Source organism: Diplotaxodon limnothrissa, linkage group LG5, assembly GCF_057381915.1.
Source record: "Diplotaxodon limnothrissa isolate DT_005_m linkage group LG5, D_limnothrissa_male_GT1.1, whole genome shotgun sequence".
Lineage (NCBI taxonomy): Eukaryota > Metazoa > Chordata > Actinopteri > Cichliformes > Cichlidae > Diplotaxodon > Diplotaxodon limnothrissa.
In genome coordinates, this window is record NC_140600.1 from 236,116 (window position 1) to 242,428 (window position 6,313).

Consider the following 6,313-nt stretch of genomic DNA (forward strand, 5'->3'; position numbering starts at 1 on the left):
TGCATATCCACCGGGTTCCAGCCAGAGTGGATTCTGGAGTCTTCCACGCTCCTGTTAGTGATCCTCCATCTGGATGGATGAGAACAACCTTCTGAACAATCTAGCAGGAGATGGCCCATATCTATGGGACTGATTTGTGCTAATAACGCCCATTGTATGGACTGATAACAGCCGAAGCGGGTGAATAAACCCAGTAGCTAGCTGTGCCATTACCCAGCATACATCACTCCCTCCGTAAATGCAATAAACGATACAAAAGTATCGTTCTACCTGTTTTTCAGGTAGTTGTTTACATTATATAATTTATTGTGTTCTGTATACGTCACTACAATGTGATTTGGAAAATGTCTAAATATACCGACAGCAGGCACTTCCGCGGCAATCTCTTCAATCGGAGGACCCTTCACGTCAATTCCCGACGCGAGAGGGGTACCCTGCGCGTCCATAAGTGCAGCAGAGGGAGCCTGACCATGCGTCACACGTTTGACGAGTTGGGAGTGAGAACGTGTTGTATTATCGGATCGTCCATCTCTAGTAAATAGTGCACATTCATACAGTGCAGACCAGCAGCGGCACTGCTCACATATTTTGTGCTCTAAGAAGAAACCAAACCCAGCGAGTGATGTCACAGTGATTGTGTCCATCTTTCATATACAGTCTGTGGATATATCATGGTTTTAATGCCTCTGACAGCTTGTCATGAAATACAATGTGATTAACGTGGTTTTGTTTTAGAGGACTGAGGGACCTCCAGGGTCAAGAGGGTTGCTTTTGATTTTTGTAAAGACTCACACGGTGTGCTCGGGTGCTTGAAAATCTTTTCATCTTCACCAAAGCCCTCTGTTGGTTTGAGCTCAGTCTAAATGTGTTTGTGGTTTTCTGTTTGAACCCTGAAAGAAAAATTCAACTTCCTATTGCCGAGCTAATTTGCTTCATAATGACTCTGCCGGGTCATTATGAAGAAAATTTCATCAGGATCTCAACAGTGGAAACAGGATCAAACAATCAAATGTGTCTGTGCAAACGAGCTGAAACCACACAAAAGGATCCCAGACCGGCCCCGTCTCTCAAAGCGATCAACACGAAAGCTCGTGAAGTTTCATTTGAGGTCACGCAGGTTACATTTTCTTTGAAACTACTGACTATGTGTCAAATTCAGAACTATTGCTGCAATGTGACCCAAATAATACTTTTTATTCTGTATTCAATGAGATTACAGTCGTATCGCTGGGAGATCTGGCTGTTATAATAAGGGAAAAGTTAATGGAGTTATCAGTCGTCGCTGTACTTGAAAGGAGAGATGGCCCAGCCAGATTTATTGTAATAAAATGCGTGGACAGCAACATGAGCCCACAGTTTTAAGTCTCTATTGTTTTATAGTTTGGAAAATGATTTGCCAAAGATGAGTGCTTCCAGTTTTCTGCAGACTGCACGACCTGACTGTGGAAGTCTGTTTCTGCCACCCAAATATGAAGTCGATGATAGTTTTGTGTTATTTTCTTCACAAGTTGGAGTCAATAAGTGGAGATAATAACCTGTTAAGTTTTGAATCATGATGAGGATCTCTGTCAGTGCCTGCATAAAAATCTCAACTGTAGCTCAACACAACCAAGTGCAGTACAATGAAAACACTGACCCCGGGTTTAACGAGGACCAGAAGGATCCGGAACAGAGTCAACGACTAACTAAATCTGACGGGTACTTCAATACAAAAACACACGCAGAGTTCATTTTTCATGTGCTGCAGCCTCACAAACAGCTGATATCATGGAGATATAAAGTCAGAGCAACTATACGTTACTCTTACTGCGCATTTTTAATTTCTTTTATTATCCCTTTATCATCCAACCAGAGTCAGAGAGGAGTCGACCCCACCCACCACAGGGCGAGAGGCGGGGTACACCCAGGACAGGTCACCACTGAAGTACCATCAAATCAAATGAAAACATCCCTACACAGCAAATTCAAAAGTGTTAAATTTTTTGGTGTTAATAGTCTCCTTGCAAAAGTAGAGTTAATTTTACTCTAAGTAGAGTCACATTCTTTTAATGTAACTCTGAGGTGTAAAATGATAGTAGTTAAAATCGAGTGTTAAAAATGATTGTTTCTCTGTCAAATCTGGAGGTGTTACAATGGAAACATTAACTCTTGACCTCTTAACTCTGAACTCCTACAGGGGCTATGACACCAATAGAGTAAATTCACTCCGCCCCCAGCACGGCTCCAATCGAAGCTGAAGTGAAGCCGTTTCAGAACATTTTGCTCTACATATTTGAGTTGTTTGCCATGCTTGGTAAGTCATTTTTTCAAAGATTGTTTCAATTATTATTATGAGCTTTTACTTCTGTGGCTCTTTGGAGTTGAGACAAAGCTGTGTGAAAGGCATTAGCCATGTTGCTCGGTGATAGCATAATATTCTGTTTTAGCTAGCTGAAAGGTATTGTCTGCGGGCAAATACCACAGCCTTGAAAAAAAGCTTGCATGTGAATTTTCAGTCAAACTTTTGGTCAAATACACCTAAAACAATGTCTAGAATGTGAAATGTTGGTATAATGGTGCTACTTGAAGCCTGAAAACGATCGCCCATAAAAAAAAAAACGAGCAAACGGCAGTAGCAGGCGTCCTGACTGGATTCTACGTTAGCATAGATCCCTCCAGAGTTTTGTGTACACGGTTTAGGTAAAAATGAAAAAGGTTGAGGTTTTACATTTAGTTCAGTATTACCTGTTGCCTGTGTCCTTGTCTTTTGGGAAAATACTTTACACAAGTAATGGCTCAAAGAGGATTCCTTTTTTTTTTTACTGTGCTGCAATTGTTTACTGGATTATTTGTGCCATTAATTAGTGTCAACTAATTTTTATTCAATCTCCGCACAGGATATGCTTGTGAAGATGGAATATGGGGGAGAGCAGAAGTGCGTTGAAGTTCCACAAAGGGATGAATGAAGGACATGCATATTGTATTGAAGAAATAAGTGATGAGATGCTGTTATTTGCATTTACCATGTCAGACCTTTTGATAAACAAAATTCTAATGAAAGTGAGAACATGTATACTGTTACATCTTTCAGAAAATGTTTTGAAATTGTGGTGCACAGTTCAGAATAAATGTTTTTCAAAAACCATTGCGTCTTTTTAGTAAATGTTTATTTCCAAAAGAAATTTCTATAAGTTCAGAACAGTAAAATTACCGCTTTTTAGATGAATTAGAAGATAACTCTTACGTAGTTAAACTAAAATACTCTTTGAGAGTTAATATATAAACTCTTAACACCAAGTGTTAAATTATCAACTCCAGACAGATTTGGTGTTTAACACTAAATCAGAGTTAACGTACCAACTCTCCAAAAGGAGTTAAATTAACACTCTCTGGTGTGGACCCATATAGACACTTTAATAGTGTTGAAATCAAATCCGACAGTGTTAATTTGGACATGCTGGATTTGCTGTGTACAATAACTCTGCAGTGCTGTTTGAAGGACTTTTACGTTGCTCCATTGCTGCACTTCAAACTTGTCCTCAGAGCAAACATCAAATTCTCTTTCAGACTCTGAGGCTCTGGAAGTCTCCTGCATATTCGCAGAATAAGACGGCAGCACAGAAGCCAACCAAAGTGCTGCTGTGCATGTGGTCAGCACTGACATGGACTTCAGATGTAGAATATTTTCACTCCCTTCCCCAGACAGTCCTAATGTTAAGCTCTTTAAATGCCATCAGACTTTGGCAGGACGGAGTCTGGAGGAGCCTCATGGAAGAGAGGAGCTCCGCCTCTTTGGCTACATCCACACGGGTGTTTTTGAAAACACAGAGTTTCCGTTTTTGTTTCTTTGTTTTTAATCCCGTCCACACGTGCAGTTTGGAAAAATATCTCCGTTGTGGGATTACAATATTACCTTATGCCATGTTAGACCCCTAATTAAAGATTGTGAATTATTATGTAGTTTTAGTTTGCATTATTCTCCTGAATTAGAAGAAGCTGATAACTATTGCATTTATTAAACTGATTTGCATTAGAGTGCTGATTTATTGTGAATGAATGATATTGTTTTATGATGCATTATACTGCTGAGTTATAAGAAATACTGTTCACAGAAAGTCATCGCCTTATTTGTCTGATTAGAAGAGAACAGCCTAACTAAGCCTAACAGGGGACAGGTACTTCTGCCCAACCTGGCAGCCACAAAGTGAACTCATTTAGGTAAAGATAACCACATGCACCTAACCAGCCTGCACCAGCCTGACATTTCTTCCTCCTAAGTAAAAACGAATGGATGGATTGAACTTAAAGTCTCAGCTCAGTTTTCTATTTTGACCACCTACACCCCAAGATACTCTTTTAAAAAGTGTTGTTTTCAGATCCCTTTGAAGTTCATAAAGGGCCTGTTCATTTTCATTCAAATGTTTTATTGCATAAATGTTACTGTTTTCTTTTGATTTATGCTCCCACTACACTGCACCTCTACAAACAACAATGCCACGGACTGTCAGTTGCTTTTACATGCTATAAACATGAGTAGGTTTGATCAGAGTTTCAGTTATCAAAGAAAAGACAAACTGAGCAAAAAGAAGGAAAAAAAGACCAACTTCTTCCCAACTGACAAGAAAAATACTCGTCATGTTTTCATAATAAAGGATCAGGCTCCCCATTTATGACAGCTTGGACCAATAATGTATGTTACATTGATGCTACTGTAGAGACAGTGTCAACATCTCTATTTAAATATAATTAATATACAAAACACAATAAAAGTTATACATGAATTATTCATTATTTTTCACTATTGATAAAATTCATGTATACTAATCAAAGTTATACATGAGTAACGACATTATTAATAATGATTAATAATAATAATTCTAATGCCAACATGATGACTGTTCATAGCTCCTGCTTTGAAATACTGAACTTAAACACTGACCTGATGAAAGATCACAATTCACAGTGGCCCACTGTCAGAATCATTCTGAATATAAACTCATCGAGTTAATCTGAACCTTTCTCAAATGTGCTGTGAATAAATGCTGCTGCAAGCCACTGTGGGAAAGCTGTGTTATTATCATGAAAACATCTGTGACACATTCACAGAGGACGAGGACACAAAGGGACGACACGCAGAGGCTGTGTTAAAGTCAAAAATCCAAATCTTTAGTCCTAAACAGGCAGTGGTTACAAACAGGAAGACGAGCAGTCCATTAAACAGTCTACAGGGTCAAACATACAGAGAATTCAAACAGCTATTAAAAACAAATAACTGGACACTGAAAAACTTCAGTGATGTGTGAGGCACCAAAGGGAAGCAGCTGAGTATATTCAATTAATTATCTTCAAATACAAAGACAGAAACTCCTACAGGCAGCATGCAAACTGAGCAGGATACACAAAGATCAGAGATTACAAAATAAATCAGACAAGGATTTCAAACTTACTGAGAGCAAGGCCTCTGTTACAAATCTGTCTAATAGAAAAACATGCTGTACAGATACAATACGGTCAGTGTTCATGGTCATTTAAAAACTGGCTCTACCTGAACCACTTCAATATTTTATGAAGTCACTGAGTCGACCATTTCTACAGTTTGTTTCCTTCATTGCAGTTAGAGTGTGGCTGGTAAGGATGAAAACACACACAGAGCGTAAATTGTCTTTGTTAGTAACAAACGTCAGCAAAGAAAAGACAAAACACACAAACACTCTCATGATATTCATGAATCATTAGAAAGCATCCAAACATTCTGCTCGTGGACTTTTACAGTCTTATTTGCACTCGCTCATCTTCATAATCATCCTGATCAGTACATGACAGGGGAGGCTTTGAGGTAGGCGGGGCTCTCTGCTGATGTCAGCATGAAAGGCAGGACCAGCGTCTGCCACATGTTGGTGAAACATCACAGTACACTGGCGTGGTTTCCTTTCCAGATGTTGGACGTTTGACACTTCAACGTTGAGGCGAACAAGAAGACACAGTTTTGGGTCGGGTTGCTGCAGGGTTTCTAACTGAGCAAAAGCAGAAGCACACAGACCAACAGGGATCAGATGCTGAGTGTTAGAGGAACATCTGTGCTGATCACTGAATGCTGCTGTGGTCTCTTGTTGAAGTTGGCTGGTGGGACAGTCTAATAGTGATATCCTGCCCATCGGAGGAACAGTTTTAAAAACACATGCAATACTTTGTTTGTATTACAGTCAAAGTTTATGTTAATTTTGTCCTTTAAAAGTGTTGGTGTACTATAAAGTCCTATAATTTGAGGCTAAAATGGCTCAGAGAGTCTCTCTCTCAGAGGATCTCCTTTGAAAGTGGAGACGGCTTTATCCGC